Source organism: Anabrus simplex, chromosome 7 (assembly GCF_040414725.1).
Source record: "Anabrus simplex isolate iqAnaSimp1 chromosome 7, ASM4041472v1, whole genome shotgun sequence".
Classification (NCBI taxonomy): Eukaryota; Metazoa; Arthropoda; class Insecta; order Orthoptera; family Tettigoniidae; genus Anabrus; species Anabrus simplex.
In genome coordinates this window covers 326,023,251-326,048,373 of record NC_090271.1, presented here as the reverse complement: position 1 = coordinate 326,048,373, position 25,123 = coordinate 326,023,251, and positions in this window count along the sequence as shown.

The window sequence follows — 25,123 nt, the reverse complement described above, 5'->3', positions numbered from 1 at the left end:
GGCAGACAAATTCATGAATGCAGCGGTCATCGATAAGCGGATCATTTATATGCAAGGTTAAAGAATTGCCGATAGATATTTACTGGGCTGAGATGACAAGAGATAGGTGATGGAAGCCATGGTGTTATATGCGGAGTTATGATATATATGAGTTGATAAGCAAGTCTTTTTTATACGAGATAAACGTATGGCTTTGAGCTATATTTTGCTGGTGATAATTATATGCCATTCTGAAGCACTGAGAATGTGCGCCAGACCCCGACGTGATATTGTTCTGACCCAGATATAAATGCTCCCTTGACTCAGATGTAGGCTGAGGGCAGAGACAGAAGTGAAAGTTATTTACAAATGATCCCGTCAGCTGCAGGAAACGATAAGGAAAGGAACGTGATCGTAGCGAGTGATCTCAATTTAACAAAGGTAAATTGGGAAGGTAATGAAAACGACAGGAAGCATGACCAACAGATGGCAAATAAGTTAAAATAGGAAGGGCATCTGATTCAGACAGTGATGGAACCAACTAGAGGGAAGAACATTCTGGATGTGGTGCTGGTAAAATCAGATGAGCTCTTTAGATAAACCGAAGTCACAGATGGTATTAGTGATCACGAAGTGGTTTTGTGGCAGTTAAAAATAAATGTGAAAGAAAGGAAGGTATTAAAATTAGGACTATTATGCAGTACCATATGGCTGATAAAACAGGCAGGAGAGAGATTTTGAAAAGTAACCATGATCGGTGTAAAAAGCCAAATAAGAAAGTAAGCAGTCTCTGGGATGGGTATGTTTTTGTTGATTATATCCACTTACACTTGGAGTTCCTGACTTGGCTTTCCCTCGAATAAACAATATAAGTTTTTGATTACTACCTCCTTCAATAATATTGTTGAGGAATGTGAAAATAGGTTTGTACCTTTAAAGGTGGTAAGGAATGGTAAAGATCCACTATATTATAACAGAGAAGTAAAGGGACTAAGAAGGAGGTGCAGGTTGGAAAGGAGAAATTGAAGGAACTCAATGGGAAATTGAATCTAGCAAAGAAGTCAGCTAAGGAAAAATAAAGACAGTGGGTTGAGATATAAAACCATATCTGAAGTACTTATTTGATTATCGTTTGCATGATGGAGCTATACCAACTGAATGGAGAGTTGCTATAGTAGCTCCTGTGTATAAAAGAAAGGGTGATAGACATAAAGCTAAAAATTAGAGCTCAGTCAGTTTGGCATGTAATGCATGTAAGCTGTGGGATAGCAATCCTTTTTATTATATTAGACATGTTTGCGAAAATAATAACTGGTTTGATAGAAGGCAGTTTGGGTTTAGGAAAGGATATTCCACTGAAGCTCAAGTTGTATGATACCAGCATGATATAGCACATATCCTGGATTCAGGAAGTCAAATGGACTGTATCGCGATTTACCTGTCTAAGTCATTTCATAGGGTAGATCATGGGTGACTACTGGCAGAAATGAGTGCAACTGACTAGACAAAAGAGTGACTGAATGGGTGGCTATTTTTCTAGAAAACAGAACTCGGAGAATTACAGTAGGCGAAGCTTTATCTGTCCATGTAAAAATTAAGAGGGGAATTCCTCAAGGCAGTATTACTGGACCTTTATGTTTTCTTATATATATCAACGATATGTGTAAAGAAGTGCAATCAGTGATAAGGAATTTTGCAGATGATGTTATTCTGTACAGAGTAATAAATAAGTTACAAGATTGTGAAGAACTGCTAAATGACCTTGATAATGTTGTGAGATGGACAGTAGGCAATGGTATGATGATAAACGGGGTTAAAAGTCAGGGTTATTGGTTCGAAGCCTGAGAGTGACCATAATTGGTACCAAGTTTGTCAGGCATTTGCAGTTGTTTGTTGGCAACATGTCATGCATTTTCGATTTGTGAAGCGATCATGGACCTCTCCGATATTCAAGTGCGAGCTTGAGAAGTTAGAAATCAAGCATGTTTTGGTTTCTGTCCGTCACCCAGAATTGAACCATTGTGAAGGTATAATGCGAGAAGTGGCTACGTTTTGCCGGATTTTCATCCCCAGGGAACATTGGAAGAGTTTGATGTCATCCCAATAATCACTGAAAGCATGAATTCTACTCGACATGAATCAATCGGACAGATACTCTCGGTGGAACATTGCAACGGGTATCCGACTATACCATGGCTTGGAGTTATACCTTGTCCAGGTGGCCCTAGGCCGTCTCCAAAGATGTGCGTTAAAAACACGGCGGAACGATTGAAAGTGCAAGCAGAACGGCGCTTACGCAGGATGATAAGCGTTTCCATCGCCCGCTACTGATCAGTGAACAAGTGTTGGTAAAGAGACCTGCTACGTCAAATTCCCCTGCTCGTTTTTACCACACATTTGCAGTGTTATACATTGGTCCATATCGAACTGTTCATGTTTATGACAATAACTCATACAAAGTTAGGACCATGGACGGTTCGATAGAGAACACTTTCAATGCAGCAAGCCTGAAGCTATATCACCCACCAAGCCAGATTAGAACCAACGATATACAAGATGTAGAAGAGATGCATGACACAAATGAGCATGGTGAAGAATAAGATGACATCGAGGACGAGGAAGACCCAGAACAGGAGTCTGTGATCCCGGAGGAAGAAGAGGAGGAAGCTTCAGAAGATGTAAATATGATAGATGCTGAAGTTCCAGTCAAGCCTAATGGAGACTCATGCATTGAATTTGAAAGCAACCAGAGGGAGTTCCAGGCATTGCTAGATATATATTACCAAGCAAGGAAAGAGAAGGAGCGCCTACTGGAAGACGCGCAGCGACTAAGAATCGAGAGAAGAGAAGGCGAGGGAATTGAGACCCAGTGTTGAGAAGTTTAAATTATCCATAGATAAGAAAAATACTTGTTCATATTTTATTCTTCCCTGCTTGGAAGGAGGATGAACCATATCATAATATGCTCATTATAACACTTTGTAATTATTTTATTTAGCGCACCATATAGTCACGGGGAGTGAAGGAAGGAACCCTGGATGGTTGTGCCATAGGCTGTGAGAACACCGTAGCGATCCGGTAGGAACGAATTCCTCTAGTTTGACTTTCAGTTTGGTGTTACGAGAGAGAAATTTTTTGTTAAAAATATACTTGTTCAGTCAATATGCTGTTATTATTATTATTATTATTATTATTATTATTATTATTATTATTATTATTATTATTGTTATTATTATTATTATTATTATTATTATTATTATTATTATTATTATTATTATTATTATTATTATTATTATTATTATTATTACGAATGTGTTTGCATATCATGTTTTTGTTTCCAGGATTTCTCTCTTAACGTAGCTTTTAATATCAACAGCATTTTGTAGCATCTACATGTGTGATACAAATCTTTCAACAAGCATTGCTGGAAAAATTATAATTTCGACAGTGATGTAATTCAAAACACTGATGATATTTTAATAAGTTCTTTTTCATTTTTAAAGTAAGCTACGCTATTTTCTCACACTATATTTATTAATAAAGTTGCAAAGGAATTAAAGTCATCTTGTTTCAGTTTGGCTTTTCAGTACCAACATTAAAACAGTCTGTGCATAAAAATATTTCAAAACTGTATTTGGCTTCATTCATTTTTGTTCTGAAGGGGCCAGTTATTGCTTGTTGTTGCACACATGAAATCCGCCACCGATGATAAAATAAATAGTGAAACAACACAAATGAACTCTAACTTGTACCGTTTCAGGGCGTATACGAAATTCCTCAATATGCCATTGACATAGGCGAAATAGCAAGAACGCCTGGTACGACAGGGTACTGGATAGCAACCTTTTATCCCCATGATGGAGACCAACAGATTGGATGTTTTGTTAATGAGATAAGCGTAGTTAAGAAGAGACGATCATTGTAAAAACTGGGTAAGTGTACTGTAATTTTAACCGTACTTTATACAGTAAGGTTAAGGGCCAAAATACAGTATGTCGAATTATGAGTGACTTTATTCTTTTTACTAATACCGGTACAGTAATTATTGTCAGCTGAAGGTGCGAATTATTTCCAGCGATTTAAGGTACAAGAGCCAAATTTGCTCCATTACGGAATGACTGACGTATGCCTCAAAACTTCCGGCTTACGTAAGGTACTACGTCACTAGATCCAACACATATCCTATTAATTTCAATTTCTCTTTAAATCATGGTAATCGATACAAATAAAATCGTAACGGCCGTGTGTCTGTACATTGACTATTTTGGCGAAATTTTTATTCAGTAACTCGTTTCAAGGGTAATAATGTAATCTGCATATTGTCAGCTTTGGTGTCTGTTTGTTTGATTGTTTGTCGGTTTGATTGTCTGAGTTCTTATAACTTGAAAACTACTGGATATACTTTTACCAACTTCATATTTAGAAACCATCTGTCCTTGGGTAGGTTTTAGGGCTAATATTGTTTCTAAATCCCTGAAGTGACTGGGGTTTATACGAAACCGTGATTTTGCACAATATACATACACACAATAAAACTTAATGGAAATCTACCAGCCTTAACAGAAATCAATTTCTAAAATGTTTTTCTCATGTGCACCTTTTCGATAGGAGGATAACCAGGGATTTATCATTAATGGACCGTTTTACAGGTTGTCGTGTCATTTCAAGTTGAGATAAATGGTTTAACTAAAGAGCCATTTTACTCTTTTCGATAGAACAGACAATAAGAGAGGTTATCGTCAACGATATGCTTCACTGATAGGAAATCATTCAATGGGGATACAGCAATAAATACAGAGAAGTATTTGAATATTGAATTTTCACGACCGCGTTGTAATCGAAACAGACTTTCAACGTATTAGGTTGTGTTACGTACATGTAGTACGTGTTGAAGAGATGTTAAGTACAGAACAAAAATGGCCAGCCGGACACCAGTGGGATCCGAACCCACAACCTCCCGATTTCGCGTCGGCTGCTCTACCAATTGAGCTATGGTAGCCTAGGCCATCTTTATTCTGTTTGAAAGGATCTGAGCTACAGGTCTGGCACTTCTGCTAGCACACTGTAGAGTGCGTTTAAGTCGTACTTAACATCTTTTCAACACGTACTACATGTACGTAACACGACCTAATACGTTGAAAGTCTGTTTCGATAGAGAAGTATTTATTTATTTATTTATTTATTTATTTATTTATTTATTTATTTATTTATTTATTGAGCTAACAATCCCGCAATATGATGCACTTGATCTCTTACTGTAGTTACCATCGGCAGCTTGCAAGTAAGAATTCTGTTGAATTGATTCTAACAGGTCTTCAATTTCACTAGATATCAGACTTTTACTAGGAAACGTTGTGACGAAAACCCAGTGAGGAGTTTCTCACCTGCCGTCACCCGTATTTTAAACGATGTATTTATATTATATAACACTGTATGTACTGGAAAATAAATTAAATTCAATAAATCCAACAAACTCATTGTTCTCAAAATTGAAACACAATTTTTAATAACTGAACATAATTAATAAATATATTTGAATAACACACAGGTAATTTAATATTATGGTCTCGTAATCTCTTTCAGAATACCTGACGGAGAAGACAGCCTAGATATTTCCAGGAGAATTCTGGGATCGTTTCGGACAATGACAAAGTACAAGCAGTCGACAGTCTACAAACCATTACAACCCATTACAATCAAAATCCATTCCTCGAGTAGTTCTAGAAGTTGAGGTGCCAAGATTATCATTTAATTGTACAATAAAGTCTCATATACATGAAAATAAAATGAGCTTTCCCCGGGTATCAACCGTCGCCTACGCTATAAACAAGGCCTTGAAATGCACTCGTGGAAACGGGTTGCTTCCTAGTTCACCATTCAGCCGCTAGGATCGCGGTGTTGCCCCCTTGTATTCGCATGGTCGTATATGTCAATAAGTAAAGTATATCCTAAATAAAAAGAACTGAATGTTTTTGCGAGTATTGCCAGTACTTTATTTATAGAGCAGTGCTGCATTGGCTTGGATATGTCACTGAAGTTTCAAAACTTTCCTTCTGAGGGGCTTCTTATCAAGTTTCAAAACTTTCTCTCTTCTACTTGAGTGGCTCAAAGCAATGTTGTCTAACAGAGGTCTCAGAAATTTTCATAGTAGAAAAAGAGGTGGTTTGTCGCGTTTACACTTTCCACACTTAATTTCACTGTTGAACATGTCTTTCGAAAAAGTAAACGTACACCTTTTAGTAACTCTCTTCGGGACAAGTACTGCGTAGCGGAAGTGACAAATTCCGTCGTTCACTGCAGAAGTGCCACAGGCGATGATTTTCGGTATCTGAGGGCTCCTCGATCTTGAAAACGAATAAGACACAATGTTGGACTTTGAGTAGCTGGAGAACAGATATGTTCTAAACAGCCTTTACAGTCTGTTTTTTCTTTTGCCACACGAACCATAATGTCATTGTATTCCGCTTAGCGTCTTAGGTAGCTGAAGAAGAGCTCGATGTCATAGCTCGTTAGGTTTCTCGTCAATGCATAATGCAAATGTATACTTATGAGGTACTTTACGCAGGCCACAGTGGCCTGGGTAGTCAAGATCTATGCCTGATACATTTCTCCCATGATTCTTTTTTACTTTCTCTGAATGCATTTTAAGTTTCTTAATATATGACAGGAAAACATTAATTAACCAACTGAGGAGTTCATCTTCAGTACTAAAAGATGACACAGATAGGTATTATGGCGACGATGGGATAGGAAAGGCCTAGGAGTTGGAAGGAAGCGGCCGTGGCCTTAATTAATGTACAGCCCCAGCATTTGCCTGGTGTCAAAATGGGAAACCACGGAAAACCATCTTCAGGGCTGCCGACAGTGGGATTCGAACCCACCATCTCCCGGATGCAAGCTCAAAGCCGCGCGCCCCTAACCGTACGACCAACTCGCCCGGTTAAAAGATGCTCGCTTGTTCTCGTTCCTGAATATGTCCCATGTGAGGTGTTGTAGACGTTATGCGCATTGTACAATTTAATAAAATGCTCCATAAAACAAATGGCTTATTTTAAACTGTATTTTATGCTCTCGGGACAAAACCACCTCCATACTTTTCAAACCGGAGATTGTTTCAGGGGAAAATACAATATTTTTAGCTCTTGTTACATTCATTTTCGTGAAATTTGTTGGGCAAATTATTTTCCTGGTTGGTTTCCTAATTTAAGATTTCTGAATTTGAAGATGCCTCTCAAATAATTGCCGGTCACGGTAGCATAGTTTAAAAAAAGCCCAGTGACAAATTTTGGGATCACCCGATTCTTATGGCGTAACTCGGATCAAAACTTAGGAACAGAGGCCTACTTCGATCAGCTTGAATTCGTATCTCATGCGTAATACTTCCTCTGTATAATGTTTCGAACATTGAACATTCACTGGAAATTGTGAAACGAAATTCCACTACCTTTAATTTCTCGTGTATAAACCATGACTGGAACTGCGAATGCTTAACATCAGACAAATACATAATACATTCACAACCAACTCAGTTAATGAACACGTTTAAAGGCGCGAGCCTGGTAGACAGGAAGCAAGAAAGCGATCCTAGCGGCCCGGCATTGAACTTCAGTGTAACCAAATCCATAGCGTTTTACGGGCTCTATTTCCAGGCCTTGTATTATAACGTAGGCAACGGTATCAATACACAGTTAGCTGCCTCTGTGGGTCCGTGGTAGAGTGTCGGCCTCCGGATCCCAAGATAGCGGGTTCAAACCCGGCAGAGGTAGTCGGATTTTTGAAGGGCGGAAAAAAGTCCATTCGACACTCCATGTCGTACGATGTCGGCATGTAAAAGATCTCTGGTGATACATTTGGTATTTACCCGACAAAATTAATTAAATCTCAGCCATAGACGCCCAAGAGAGATCCGGTTTACTCTAGGTCCGCTAGATGGCAGACAGAGTAAACCTAGAGTAAACCGGAACGTCCAAATTGACGAGCAGACAGCCAGATGGCGTCAAATCGAAATGTCTACAAATGGTAGCTGAGGCCATACGATGATTATTATTATTATTATTTAACACACAGTTGTCATAAGTCTATTGCTTTAATGTTGATACTTTACCCCCGTTTTAGTACAATCGTGTTTTAAATCAGTGGAGAAGGAAATAAATATGTTTCATGGGTCACTCACAGATTTACAATTTATTTCATTCCACGTTTCTGGAAATCAAATCAATATCCACTTACAGAAACACCAAAAATGACCCTGAATAGGACAATACTTGAACATAACAGTGGCTGTACGGAGGCAATGTCAGTCAAGAGAATGTTAAGAAGGTAGGTAGACTAGGATAAACCAACCAATGTATCAACTGTGAAATTATTATTTTATAAATACTGAAATTTAGCATGTATTAGCGCATAGACGGATGATGACGAGGCGTCATGATTTCCATCGTGAATAGTGCCGTTGACGACACAACATGTGCATCTGCCATCGTGCCCAAACTAAATTAGCGCTCATACAAGTGGTCTATCGTGGCAAACTTATTTCTTGTCTCATTGCTTTGCCAGCATTATGCTATGATGTAGCATATGGGTTCTTTAGCAAACTTTTGGACAGTCTTTCAATTGTCTTTGGATCGAGAGAGGAATTTATAGAATTTCCACAGCGATTTCTGTTCGCAAGACGTGAATCTATCATTTAAAGCTGGCCGTATAGTCCTCGGCAAGTTTCAACAGGCAGTAAATCTGAAAAATACCTATGAATCGTCCCCTCAATCTTAGAACAGTAAGAACCTAATCGTAGATTGTGGCTATGGTTAGTAGAGAAGGATGCAAAGAACATTGCATTATTATACTGTCTTACAAGGTTCATGAAATCTTTATCATGTAGCATAATACCTTGAAGTACGTCATTTACTTGAGGTTGTGGAAATGAAGTCCGCCTCTATGGTGTAGTGGTTAGCGTGATTAGCTGCCACCCCCGGAGGTCCGGGTTCGATTCCCGGCTCTGCCACGAAATTTGAAAAGTGGTATGAGGGCTGGAACGGGGTCCACTCAGCCTCGGGAGGTCAACTGAGTAGAGGTGGGTTCGATTCCCACCTCAGCCATCCTGGAAGTGGTTTTCCGTGGTTTCCCAATTCTCCTCCAGGCAAATGCCGGGATGGTACCTAACTTAAGACAACGGCCGCTTCCTTCTCTCTTCCTTGCCTACCCCTTCCAGTCATCCCATCCCTCCACAAGGCCCCTGTTCAGCATAGCAGGTGAGGCCGCCTGGGCGAGGTACTGGTCATTCTCCCCAGTTGTATCCCCGACGAAGTGTCTGAAACTCCAGGACACTGCCCTTGAGGCGGTAGAGGTGGGATCCCTCGCTGAGTCCGAGGGAGAAGCCGAACCTGGAGGGTAAACAGATGATGATGATGATGATGATGATGATGATGTGGAAATTAAACTAAACCATTGTGGCAACACGAATTAAAATGTCCATTTATCATTTCCGCAGTAAATAGTCGTGCTTAGCAGTGCATACAGATTTCAATTAATAACACTTGCCTGCATAATGCAATGGAGGTTTCATCGTCAGTAGTGTTCCGAGCTAACAGACTTCTGTCCCTATTGCGGAAATTATTAACTCGTCCCTAGTTCGAGCTCTGACATCTCCGTAAACCAGCTCGCCTTCTCGGGCGTCCTCGCCTAGGAACTGAACTCATTCCACATTTCACAAAAGAACATCGAAAACTCTCTCTCTCTCTCTGTGTGTGTGTGTGTGTGTGTGTGTGTGTGTGTGTGTGTGTGTGTGTGTGCTCTTCAGCGTCAGGATAGAATAATGATTGGCTTTCTGCTAGCTAGCACGATATTTAGTCAAAGAATAAGTAACCATGAAAAGGAAACGGAAACCATGTAAGACAAACACAGAACATCCAGTTATCGATAATATGTCCTCCCGTCAGTGCATTCTAAATTTAACGCAATGGTCCTTTTGCTGCGAAGAAATAATCAAATGTGCCATATTGGCGCTATGATATAAGACAGCTACTGTAACACTCGACGAGCTCCGCAGTCCCGTTTTCCCAATAACGGCAGTTCTTTTGGTACGAAGAAGAAAATACGCAACCATATAAGTGTGCTGACCGCTAAAAACGACGAACACAATCAATAACTAGGTTTATGTCTGGTGCGGACTATGAGATAACCAACCGAAGTGAGTTGTATGTGTTCCGGGGTTATCCGGTGAGCAAAAAGAGGTGAAAGAAGGTGGAATTAAAACTTTAAATAAAGGTTATATTTCTTTTCAAAAACAAACTTAACAATCTTTCACTTAGTGAAATAACAATGACAACTTTAGATAGGAAAATGGAGAACCCCAGAAAAGAGAATCTACCAAGTTTGGGCTTCAAGCCGCAGATTGACAAGTATTGAGCTTCAGGCTCCAAATTTACAAGTTTCACAGATGTAGCTTTAGTCAGATAAGGAGAGACGTCTGAACCATGCTTATCGCATGTTCCACGATTTGACATTTAATTATGTAAATAGCTTCCTTCAGTTTTGTGTGTCAGTCTAATGACGTCCAGTAGGGAGCAGCACACGCTATGTTTTTATCTGTGAGGTCGTTCGTTTTGCTGAGCGATAATTTTTACTCTGTGGAGTTCTTTTGCTGTCCTATGTGGGGCAGATACTAACAATGGCTGCCGCTATGTTTGGTGTGGCATTTTTATGCCTCAAATATTCATTTAATGTGTTCAAGCCTGGACCTTTCACGCTAACTGCTATTTGATTTTACCATTGATAATCACAGGTACGTGATAGTTGGTTTATATTTAAATTTGGTGACGATTTATTCCCGTATGTTACGGTCGATGGCATACATCCTTCCGCTCCGTCATCCGATTTGCTTTGAATGAATGTATTTGTGGTCTTGTTGTTATGATTGAAAAAGGGTCTCTGTGGTTATGATTTGGTGCGCTGCGTGCTTTAATACTGCGTGATCCTCATGATGTGCCCCTTGTCTCGACCGCAGGAGAGACCAATCCAGGTTGTACAAGGCGCAACATGCCAGTGATGTGAATAAAGTAATGTCCAATTCTGACCTTATGTGTAATTGCACGCCGCACGCAAACATTTGAGTAATTGAGACCCACTGATAATGACCGTGGAGTCATAATTTATGGTTTGTATTTGACCACGAAATCTGAACGGCCGTTCGTGTTTTATTTTCCCGATACCCTCATTGTGTGTGCGTGAATGTGGTATGCATGTGAGTTCGAATGTGTGGGAGAGGAAAGGTTGATATGCCGGTTGACCTGTTGTATTTGTCTTTCAAATTCTGCGCCTTGTTTGGTTTTCAGCGCAGAGCTATATTTATTTATTATCCATGGCTGATGCTCAGCTTGAGTACCCGCCATGTTGGTTTCATATTTGCGCATGGGCGTACCTATTGTATTCTTTGGGTCTTGTCTTGGATTTGATTGGTCCATGGAGGCTGTGCTCAGTCTCATCTGTCGTTATTCTTATCTGCCTTTTGTTCTCCGGCACGGCTTATTGTTATGCGAATTTTTCGCATTGTTAGTTGCCTAATGAATACATGATGCAGTGCCTTGGATATTTGAATCTTGGTAAAACGGGCGACCTGGTTGAATAGTTTATGATGGAAGGAAGCTGCTGGTATTGTAATAGCGATGTGTCGAGGAGCAGTGAGCATTTTAAATTACGTATCATTTTTTTTTGAAGAGTATTAGTGAGTTTTCACGCCATGTTTCAACTATGTGAGAAAGAACAAGGTACGTCCATCAGTAATACGATGAATTTCCCTATTTATTTTGTGTGGTTTTCTTTTCTTGCTTTAATTTTTCTCTCATATTTATTTAATAAATCCCCTGGTTTAAACCATTTCTTCTTTTATTTCAATTAGATGTAGTCTTGCCCTTGTCGCCTGATTACAAGGGGGGGTTTTCAGCTCAGGGTTATGTATGTGCCTTGCCCAGTCAACACGATCCGGGCCTCAAATATTGTTCCCCATGAATATTTCACTAAGTTATTGCTTGGATCGCTGATTTATGTAGTGATAGATGGGGAGGGTGTGGCTCAGTAAATGGTAGCAGTAGCGTGCTCGACTGGGATACCTCCTCTGAAAGGAAATCGGACGAGGTAGAGCTGGAAACCCATTCGAAGTCAGTTCTGGTCGCTTTAATTTAATCTCATGATTCAGTTAGTCTCTGGCCCTAATTTTAAGTGTGATCTATAATTTATGTCCATTGTTGAATTCAAATCCATTGTTGTTATATTGTGTATGTGTCTCGTGTTCAAACCTTTGAAACTTGGGTTGCGATATGGATAATCAGAAGGCTGTAGAAATAAATAATCGTAACGATAGTATTACTAGCGACATGCCTAACCCGGAAAGCGAAATGGAGCAAGGGACGAATGAAGTCCATGTTTCGTCCGCGGGAAGCAACCGCTGTAATTCATGCCCTGACGATAACAATGTCATTACCTTTCGTAATCCTATTCCTGACGAAAATCGTAAGCGATTAACTTCCCCATCTCCTAGGCCCAGTTCCGACCGGCATGCTGAAGTGAACCCCGTGTTTGAAATTGTGAGAAAATGGAGGTTAAATTTCTCTGGTGAAGGGAAAACCTCCAGTGTAATTGAATTTTTGGAGCGAGTTGAGGACATAGCTGAGTGTAGCTCGTTACCTCTCGATTTGTTTGTGCCCGTCATCCCGGGAATGCTGGAAGGGCCGGCTCTAAAATGGTATAGGCTTATTAAAGGGAGTATCATAACGTGGAGTGAATTCGCCAGCCGCATAAAGGAGCGATTCGGGGTATCTGATATGGACTACTGTCGTATCCCGGCCAACAGGTGAGACGCCGAGCGGTGAGTGGAATCACCTGATGGCTAACAACAGTACTAAAAACGAAAGGGATATAAGATGGTAATTTATAGGCGTTAGGTAAGTTGGTTGTTAAGAGTTGAAACTCATATGATTTCCTATATATGTGCGTATATTGACAGATGATGTACAAAGAATATACACGTACAATTGAAGTCGGTCACGTATTGTGACGTACTGGAACTAGCCTTCCTCAGAACGGCTACTCCAAGTAAATGCAAGTGGACTCTAAAGCATTAGAGTCCCACTGAAATGCTAAGCGATGTTAAAAACAGAGTATCGTGAAATCTCACAGAGATTCCTCAAGCTTTAAGTTGCCAACTACGATAAAACCCAGAAGAACTCGGGCTTAAGTCGAGAATCAAAGTATGAATGGTGAATACCAAGTGTTAGCACCACCGTTCAACCTGATCTACTAAGAAATATTCTAAGTAGCGAGACCGCTTGGAGAATTGATCGCAACCCTCTAACGTGAGCGGAAGGCAAGGCTCCCAAGGCGAAGACTAATGCAATAAGACGCTTGTTCCTTCAATTACATACGTATTTAAAGGGACTAGCAATATGATATGAGGTTCTCCCCTCCTCTCAGATAAAGCCTTACTGGCTTACTATTGGTGCTACCACCTCCCCCATGTATCTCAAATCCCACACTATGCACGTGGCAATATTTATTAACATGAACTTGACTTCTCGCCCTTAAACCTATGCTCATAAAATAACTTCCCCATTTCTAATACTTGTCATCATAAACATGACACTGCGTCCCGTTTCACTTAATTGGGTAGCCCATTAATTTTAAGTATCGTATCCTTCAAACTACCCCCATTTTCTTGCCATCTCCAGACGACAGGACGTGACTTTTTAGATTTGTCCGTATCGACTTCCTCGTGAGACCTCTTGACCTCACACAACTCTGTTTTTAACTGTCATTCTATATCACCCCCAACACATGGCTGCTCCGACAGCAAGGCCAATGGATTGAGTTAACAAAATATTCACTATGTATTACTTATGTGCTGCTACTTGATGAAGGTTCGTGTCCCTGGACATGACACCTCCCCCCTTAGGAAAGAAACTAGTTGCCACACATGCAACTGGTTTCCACCTGAGTACACGTACATACAGGGTTAATTACCGCATGTACCTTACATGGCACATTACATTTTAGCAACATTACATTACAGTTCATAGATACACTTCAACTTATTACATTTTGACATTAATACAATTCTCTTTACCCTGCATACAATTAATATTCAAAATTACATTTCACATTACAATTAACATATTCTTTCACAGTAAACCATATTGCATTAGTACATTTCAATTCATATATTCCACAGTACATGTAGTACTTAATATAACATAGTTTAGATTTAACATCTAATACATATCAATTTATATGTTTCACAGTACATATAACATTTCATTTTTTTATTTCACAGTACTGATATAACTCATTTACATATTACATTTCACATTTTTCATTTCACATTTTACAGTGATTAATACATATCAATTTATATATGTCACAGTACATATAACACTTCATTTTTTTCATTTTACAGTACTTAATATCACTCGTTTACATTTCACATTTTTTTATTTCACATTTCACAGTAATTAACACATATCAATTTATATATGTCACAGTACATATAACACTTCATTTTTTTTTCATTTTACAGTACTTAATATCACTCGTTTACATTTCACATTTTTTATTTCATATTTCACAGTAATTAACACATATCAATTTATATGCTTCACAGTACATACAACTTTACCTTCCAGCCTTCTCTGGTCGGTTTTTACTTCCGTACCAAACTCTTGGAATGGCCGGCTTCGAGATTGCAATAGCAACTCGGTTCCCCTGACTATACTTCTTGAGTAAGTCTTACAAACTTGTGCAGTCACTGCTGACACATTATCCGTACCAAACTCATAGGAATGGACGCTTGGACCGTGCCTCTCTCGACACGTCCGAACTGTGCCTCCTTAGGCCAGTCTCACAAATTTTTGTGCAGTCATTACTGACACATAACCCGTACCAAACTCATAGGAATGGACGCTTGGGTCTTGCCTCTCTCGACAAGCCCGAACTGTGCCTTCTTAGGCCAGTCTCACAAATTCTTGTGCAGCTATTACTGACATTACCCGTACCAAACTCATAGGAATGGACGCTTGGGTCTTGCCTCCCTCGACAAGCCCGAACTGTGCCTCCTTAGGCCAGTCTCATGAAATTTTACCTTAACATAAGGTTGCCTGTTCGACTCTGCCCTTTGGCAAGTCTTTTTTTTTTTGTACTTTAACAATTTTAAAGTTACATTCGTTACATTACAGCCTTAACACTGTCTTACTAGTGATTCATTACTTATACAATGGTCATTGAAATTTTTTTTACTTTACTAATGTGGTTACGCTCCCTCTTTATTGCCTCCTTGGCTCTCTGATGAGAGACCTTTCATTAAGCTCTATACTGGAAGTAGTAAGATCTGTCATACTTCTACCCCTGCGCTCATTTACGCGCTTACCTCTTACATACTCCTGTCTATCAAAGTGCACTGTGACGTCCTCGTCTGAACAATGTGAGTTAGGACTATTAATTATAGTTTGGCGGATACATACCTTTCCGCAACACTCATCTCCTAGCTCTGACAGTTTATGAGCAATTCTAAATCTTTTGCAACATCTTTTGCAACAACAGCAGGAACATAATAATAACAAAATAACAATTGTTCCTCCACCTATATAAGACAGAAAATTCAACTTATCCAATTTATGATTTTGCTTTAATTCATCCTCCTGTTCAAGTATTAATTTTTCAACTGCCTCTACTTTATGACTTGCTAATTTTAATTCCTCTGCATGGTGAAGCACATTTACCAACGGTATCTTTCCTTCATCCTGCAATTGACTCAATTTAGTGTTAATTCCTAAATGATCGCAACAGTCATACTGTAACAATAGATCAGGTACAAACCCTTGATCTTTGGTACTATTTGTTTTAATTACATTTGAAGATAGAATTTTTGATTTTGGCCCAAAGGCCGTACATCTATTAAACATTGTTATTATTCCTGTACCTGTTAACTTAGCATCACTTGTGTGCAACTCTTGACATACTACTGTTATTTTTACCTCCTGTGGAGCGATATAAATCCATTTATTTTCTCTTAAGGGAAACCACATTACTTCTTGTACTCTAATTACATTTTTTTGACAATCTTGTGGCATAACCTGTGCCCCTGTCAACAATTTTACTGCACATTCCTCATGTGAATGAGCTAGTTTGATAGCAAACTCTTGTTTGCATACCTTAAGTTTATCACTCAACCTCTTACAATTATTAATTTGATTTTCAGTTAACATTACATAATTTTGCCTGTTCTGGTCCAAAAGAATAAATTCATTTTCACTATTAATAAAAACAAAGTTTTCTATCTCACCATTCACTCTTGTTGGGAATGGTATAACCTTAATAAGATCATATTTTACCTTATCTACCAAAGGTACCTTTACAATGTAACCAAGTATTTCTTTAGTAATGAACACTTCAATCTCTGCTATTCTAGTTATTAAATAGCCATAAGCCAGTCTCAACTCAACAGGTAATGTCATTCCTGGTGGGAAATTATTCTGTGCCTTTGAAAACGACTTTATTATATCACTAGGACTTATAATCTGAGGTTGTAAGACTCCCTTTTGAGCCAACATTATTCCATTTAACAGAATCTCATAATGATCTTTTAATTGCGCTAAGAATCCTTGCGTGTCAATTAAATGCCTATTGACCGCGATTTCAATCTCCGTTCTCCTAAATGCGCTTTCTATTTGCTCAGTCTCATCCTTCAGATATCCCCGTATTGTTGCTATATTATCGCTTAATTCTTTTTCGTTCTTAGCGACGTCATACAATGAGCTATTCATTGATTGTAACGTACTTTTTACTACAATCATCTGTTCTTTCGCGACTTTTAACATCGACAAATTCTCTGATTCAAGATCCTTAATGTGACTTTGATAATAGGCTGCATCCTGCGAATCTAAGGTTCCGAATAAAATTTTAGCAATACTTCCTACAAAATTAAGAACTCCTCGCTTCATTCTATTTTGATCTGAATTTTCCTTCTCCTCAGTCTTAGTTGTTTGTCTTATTAATTCACGCAAATTTTGAGTTTTATTTAATTGCATAATTAAAAGCTTTACCTCATTCTCACACGTATGTGTTAAATTTACTTCCAGTTCTGAACACAATCTCATGGTTCTCTGAACGTATTTCTTACCAACATTATACGCATCATTTAACGCTTCTAAATTTACATAAGTTACTACCTTCCATTCAGTGTTATAGAGTTGAACTTCACCTAGCTTGTCGAAATAAACCCCTGGGGTGGACTCATATGGTTGGAGCTGGAAATCAATTGCCTTTCCTCCTTTCGTAAATATCGCCATCACTGCGATCGCCGCTGCTATCAGCGCCATTGACCTGCAAGTAACAGATTTGTGTTACCTTGCGTTGCCTATAATTTATTACTGGTTGTTCACAATGTATTTACATACAATTTTCCTTCTCATTTAAATATATAACTTTAATCGGTTACTGTGTACTGTAACGCGCTTCCCTCGCTTATTCATATTCAAAACGCAGTTCACTCCTGAAACTTCCTGTACTGTGTACGGGCCAACAAAGTTTGGACTTAATTTTTTGCTACGACCTCGCCTTACTGAATCATTTCTTAAAAGAACTTGGTCTCCTATCTTAAACGTTACTTCGTTTATTCTTGTATCATACTGGACTTTATTTTTCAACTTGGTTTCTATTAGAGTTTTACGTGCTACCTCGTGACTTTCTCTAAGCCTTCGAGCTAATTCCTCCACATAGCTTTCGTGTTCATTATAATTCTTCTCGTTTGGTTTTCTCTGCAATGTCCCTGGTATATTCGCCTTTCTTCCAAATACTAATTCAAATGGTGTGAAATTAGTTGACGTACTTTTCGTTGTATTGTATACAAAAGTTGCCATTGAAATGAACTTATCCCAATCGTCTTGGGTTCCACATACATAGTGTCTCAAAAATTCAGCTAATACTGCATGAGACCTCTCTAAACTCCCGTTTGACTGTGGCCTAAATGCGGCAGTATGAATCTTCCTAATATTTAATAATCTACATAATTTCTTCATTACTTCGCTCAAAAAGTTGCTACCTTGGTCAGTTAATATTACACTTGGTATTCCAAATGTTCCTACTACATTGTCCATCAATGCCCTTGCAATTGTCTCTGCTTCTTGATTTTTCATTGGCACTGCTACTAAGTACTTCGATAACTGATCTTGACACGTTAAAATAAATTTGTTTCCGTCGAGTGTAAGTGGAAGTGGTCCAACCACATCTAACGCTATTTTCTCAAACACAATCTGCGGTGTGTCTGTGATAACCATACTCGCCTTCGTATCTGGCTTCGTAAACTTATTAGTGTGACATGAATGACATGATCGAATGTATTGCTCTACATCTCTCTTCATTCCTGGCCACTCAATATAATCTTTTAACCTAGCATACGTGCGTGTAATGCCTTGGTGTCCTCCAACTAAAGATGCATGAAATTCTTTCATAATCTCTTTCTTTTCATCCTCTGTTAATTTCTCTGTGAATTTCTCATCTGTTTCCATTTCTGAAACTTCTTCTTGTTCAACCTCCTCTAATTTGTGTATTCTGCTCAGTGCGTCTGCATTGGTATTTAACTTTCCTTGTTTATAAACAACATCGAAATCGTATTCTGCTAACTTCAATCTAAATTTTAGCAATCTTGAGGTTGGATCTTGCACATTAAATACCCATTTAAGTGGTTTATGATCCGTCACTACAGTGAACTTTCGTCCTAAGACATACGGTCTAAAATACTTTACTGCAAATACAATTCCTAACATTTCCTTTTCTGTTGTTGAATAATTTCTTTCTGCCTTATTCAATACTCTAGATATGTATGCTACTGGCAAATCGCTTCCTACCTTCCCTTGCGACAATACTGCGCCTAACGCTTCGTTGCTTGCATCGGTTGTTACAATAAACGGCTTCTCGAAATCTGGATATTGTAAAATCGGATACGTTATCAACTTATTCTTTAAAGTCTGAAATGCTTCCTCTTGTTTAGTTTCCCATTTATAGTCTACTTCTTTCTTTAAAAGTTCATACAGTGGTTTAGCAATTTTGCTATAATCTGGTATAAAACGTCTGTAATATCCCGATAATCCCAAAAATCCCTTAAGTTGTTTCGTGGTCGTGGGTTGAGAAAATATCTCTTAATTTCCCCAAAACGTCGATCATTTATTATTATTATTATTATTATTATTATTATTATTATTATTATTATTATTATTAGTATTATTATTATTATTTTACTGAATCTCAAAATAATCATATAATTTAATTTCATTTAATAAACATTTAATTCACTTACTTCCGCTAATACATTTGTCATTAATCTCATGAACGTCACTGACATACGTTTTATATTCAAAATTCCGATCTAATGCTGAAAATACTGTGTTTTATTTTTTGTAATACAGTTAGCATAACACTTAGTTCCATTTACTCCGCTAATTAATCTCATGAACATCATTTGCATAAATTTATATCAAATGCCTATCTAATACCGAAAATGTGATCTTTTCAATATATTTTCTCTGCTTCAACTTCATAATAGCTACTGGCTAAATCAATTGTCGAGAAATAATTCGCTTTCCCTATTGAGTTACTTAACTCCGTAGTACCTGGTATAGGGTACATGCTACCGATCGTAATCTCGTTTAATTTTCTATCTAAATAAAATCTATCATTAAATTCTGGACATAATTCAAATATCCTTTCTCTATCACTCTTTAGCATATGATCTGCCCTAATTAGTTCGATTATTCTTCGAGTTCTCGATTGTGAACATTTCTGTGCGTCACTTTTTTCTACCTTCAATACGTGCGCAATTTCGTCTTGTCCTATGTCATACATAGTTTCCGTTCTCGGACGTACTTTTATTACTTTAGCTTCTCTAATTTCTATTTGATGTTTATCACCATTTACTTCTACGAATTCCTCCGTGAAATTAATTACAGCATCTTTCAATAAATCTCTACCTATCAGTCCGTCTTGTGACAGCTGAAATTCATCATCTACTACATACAATTTGCATTGAGATGTTCCCAAAGTTACCTTCGCGGTTCCACACGTGAATAGTGTTCCTTTGCTAACTCCTAGCAATTTTAATCTATCACTTGTATCTATCTTTATTTCCTTCGGTACGCATTGTTTCTTTATTACACTTATTTCTGAGCCTGTATCGATTAAAAATCGAAAAGGTCCGTGTACATCATTTATAGATAGTAAAACTGTACCTTCATTGTTATTACACTTATTGTGTACTTGGCCTATGTGAACACTTTTAGGACCTATAACCGGCCTTGCGTCATGATCCTGTTCTAGTTTTCCGCCTGCTTGTTCTCGTAACCTTTACCGTTGTAATTAGTGAATTGCTGCGGTTTAGTACTTTTACAATTTTTCTCTACATGCCCTGTTCTCTTACAACGTTTACAAACTATTACTCTGCACTCTCGTGAATAGTGCCCTTCCTTATTACAATTGTAACACGTTATTGCCTTAACTTCTTTTGGTCGCATTTTAAGAAAACATGAGGATGCCGAATGTCCTTTCTTATTGCAATTACTACAATATTTATCTCTCCTAACTGATTCACCGTGCTTTTCTTTACTTGAGAGTACGGCCGACTCTTCTTGGGCCGCCACCTCAACTGCTAAACCGAAATCATCCGTAATGTTCCTACTACGGACAATCGTTTGAATGCTTTTATCAATTAATCCTTGTACAAAACATGATATCCCTAACTCTCCTATTAAATTCGCTCTATGAACTTTTGCCTCCGGTTCGACTCTCGCCGTGGCAACTTCTTTAAGTTCGCTTACCATTGCATCCATTCTCGAACCCCAAGCTATTACAGATTCATCTTTATTTTGCTGTGCTTTAAACATTTTACATGCGTAATGATCAATAGTCCTTCGCTCTCCATAATTTTCAAACAAAGCTGCCTTCGCTTTTGGCCAGCTCGTAACATCCTGTCTTACTAATAACTTGCTTCTAGCTTCACCCGTTATTCTGGTAAGAACATATTTAAAAAACAGCGGATGTTCATCCGGTTGAACAAATTCTATTGCTGAATCTACATTTGCACAGAACTCTTTCAACCTACTCCGATTTCTCCCGTCAAAAGGATCTCCGATTAACTTGAACGCTTGATTGATATTAATATAATTGTTATCTGAATTATAACTGGCACTTCCCACTTCAGAATTAGACATACTGATTTTGAGTTTGGCTTACCTTACAATACTTGGTCTTCTACTGCGTGCTGATGGTGAGCTGACGACGTGCAGGTACGCCGGGTCGATTGCGTCTTCCTTCCTTGGACTCCTATGAATCCCATCGCTGCCACCAGTTTTTCTTCTCCTGTCGTATCCCGGCCAACAGGTGAGACGCCGAGCGGTGAGTGGAATCACCTGATGGCTAACAACAGTACTAAAAACGAAAGGGATATAAGATGGTAATTTATAGGCGTTAGGTAAGTTGGTTGTTAAGAGTTGAAACTCATATGATTTCCTATATATGTGCGTATATTGACAGATGATGTACAAAGAATATACACGTACAATTGAAGTCGGTCACGTATTGTGACGTACTGGAACTAGCCTTCCTCAGAACGGCTACTCCAAGTAAATGCAAGTGGACTCTAAAGCATTAGAGTCCCACTGAAATGCTAAGCGATGTTAAAAACAGAGTATCGTGAAATCTCACAGAGATTCCTCAAGCTTTAAGTTGCCAACTACGATAAAACCCAGAAGAACTCGGGCTTAAGTCGAGAATCAAAGTATGAATGGTGAATACCAAGTGTTAGCACCACCGTTCAACCTGATCTACTAAGAAATATTCTAAGTAGCGAGACCGCTTGGAGAATTGATCGCAACCCTCTAACGTGAGCGGAAGGCAAGGCTCCCAAGGCGAAGACTAATGCAATAAGACGCTTGTTCCTTCAATTACATACGTATTTAAAGGGACTAGCAATATGATATGAGGTTCTCCCCTCCTCTCAGATAAAGCCTTACTGGCTTACTATTGGTGCTACCACCTCCCCCATGTATCTCAAATCCCACACTATGCACGTGGCAATATTTATTAACATGAACTTGACTTCTCGCCCTTAAACCTATGCTCATAAAATAACTTCCCCATTTCTAATACTTGTCATCATAAACATGACACTGCGTCCCGTTTCACTTAATTGGGTAGCCCATTAATTTTAAGTATCGTATCCTTCAAACTACCCCCATTTTCTTGCCATCTCCAGACGACAGGACGTGACTTTTTAGATTTGTCCGTATCGACTTCCTCGTGAGACCTCTTGACCTCACACAACTCTGTTTTTAACTGTCATTCTATATCACCCCCAACACATGGCTGCTCCGACAGCAAGGCCAATGGATTGAGTTAACAAAATATTCACTATGTATTACTTATGTGCTGCTACTTGATGAAGGTTCGTGTCCCTGGACATGACACTACTGTCTGAAGCAGGAAATCTTCCGTAGAACGCAAGGAGTAGGTGAAAGCATCGACGACTATGCCACTGGGATTTTGACGTTATTTAACCGTATGAATGTTAAGGTGCCCGAAGACGAGATTTTCGACCAATTCTATAGAAATCTTGCCCCCGACTACAAGCTACACATTAAACGGTCTCTAGTTCAGAGCGTCGACGACATCATCAACCTGGGTCGCGAATTCGAGGGGGTAGTCAGCCAAAACAAACAATACCGTCCGCCTCCCATCCCATCCGAGTGCTCTTTTCCTGACGTCGCTTGTCGTACGCCCATCAAATCTGTTAGTTTTGGTACCTCCCCTCCTCCGTCTCGTCTCGTCCGTAGCCCCGAACGCAGGCCCAGCCCTCAAACTCCGCCCCCGCTTTATGTCAATGCAACCCAACCATCCAACACTGCTCCTGTAAAGGGTGGTAGAGTCAAGTCATGTTGGAATTGTGGTAAATTAGGCCACGTCTCAAAGAACTGTTGGTCCAGGCCTCCTGCAAAGTGTTCTCAGTGTGGTCTTGTTGGTGTCACAGCGCGCGTATGTCCTCGTTGTAACCCTCAGCAGGGAAACTAGAGGCGCGCCGGCGTGATGGCCCGCCGTTGGCGCCTAAGGTCGGTCTCAATAAAAGGATCTGGGGCCTTCCGTCATCTACCCCATGGGCCAAAGTTTATATTGGGTCTCGTGTATTGTATGGCTTGTTGGATACCGGCTCGTGTATTTCTCTTGTAGACAAATCCCTAGTGCTTTCTATGAAATTAGAGTATCTTCCTGAAAGTGAGAACCCGAGAAAGTACGTGTCTGTCGATGGTCGTGAGGTGTGTCCCGTTGGTAGAACCAAGTGCCATATCAAGATACATGGTTTGTCGTGGGATTGGACGTTTCATGTTGTGCCCAAGCTGTCCGCGCCGATCATACTAGGCACCGATTTTATGTTGGCTACCGGCTTGTCCCTCGATTTCATTAATCGATCCTTTGCCTTTCGCTTTAAATCTGATGTCAGTTACCCCTTTGAGACACCATTTCAGCGTCCCACTGTGTCCGCTCTGACGGAACCTCCTCTTATCAATGCCTCATGTGAGCTCAGCGAAAACCAAAATCTCATGTTGAACTGCCTGTTAGAGGAGTTTTCCGACGTCTTGACCGATAAGCTTGGGTGTGCTAAGAATTTTTCATACTGCATCGAACTCAAAGATGACACTCCTGTGAGGTCCCCTCCGTTCAGTTGTTCGCCCCCGAAGTTGTCCGCTATGAGGGAATATGTCAACGACCTGCTAGATAAGAAGGTCATCAGTCACTCCAAGTCCCCTTTTAGTAGTCCCGCCTTCCTAATCCCTAAAAAGGACGGCAAGCTGAGATTCGTGATAGACTACAGAAAGGTCAACAAGAACATTGTCTTCGACAGCTTCCCGTTACCCACCATCGAAAGTGCCTTCCAGCATTTTCATGGCGCCAAGTACTTCACTGTATTTGACTTCAATTCCGCATATTATCAGATCCCCTTGGACCTTAAAAGTCGCCCCTGTACTGCCTTCGCCACTCCGTTTGGATTGTTCGAATTCAATAAAGTCCCGATGGGCATTTCTGTGGGAGGACAAGCGCTTAGCCGCGTGATGGACTCAATTTTCGGTGACCTCAAATTTTCCTGTGTATTTAATTTTTTGGACGATCTTCTAATCTTTTCGCCCAGCTTTGACGAGCACCTGGCCCATCTTCGCGAAGTTCTCAGTCGGTTGCGCAAGCACGGCTTCACGATCAACCCAAAGAAGGTCTCTCTTTGTACCAAACGGCTAAATTTTCTAGGCCACGTTGTATCTGACTCTGGAATCGCTGTAAACCCTGATCGGGTTAAGTGCATCAAAGATTTTCCCCCGCCCAAAAACGTTCGCGGTGTGCGAAGATTTCTTGGTATGGTAGGATTTTACAGCCGGTTCATCAAAAATTTCTCTCAGATTTCGGCCCCTTTAAACCTGCTGAAAAGAAAAGGTTGTCGCTTTGTCTGGAGCCATGATCAAACCCAGGCCTTCGAACAATTGAAACAGGCACTCTGTGAAGCCCCTGTATTACATAGTCCGGATTTTTCCCGCGATTTCATCTTGCAATGCGACTCCAGCGAGCTCGCTGTGTCCGCGGTGCTCAATCAAGCCGATGAGCAGGGTAAGCTAGTCCCCGTCGCGTACTTCAGTAAACTACTACATGGAGCTGAACTGAGGTATTCCATTTACGAAAAAGAATGCCTAGCAGTAGTTTTGGGTGTCGAAAAGTTTCGCTCGTATCTTGAGCACCGCCATTTTTACATCCACACGGACAATCAAGCTCTCTCGTGGATGAGCGCTAATGTGAAAAGACTTGGTCGAACCGCCAGATGGATTCTCCGATTATCTGCGTACAAATTTACTGTCGTACATGTCCGTGGAAAGGACAATGTTGTAGCCGACTGCTTGTCGCGCATGTTCGAGGGAGTGAAGGAGAGTGCGGTCGAACCTGAGGAAGACCGTGTCCCAACCGAAGAAGATAACACCATTAGTATTTTGCAAAATTTCCCATGGTCCTTCACGGATATCTCCGAACACCAGAAGGACGACTCCGAGTGTCGCGAGTTGTTGAAACGAATCGCGGATGG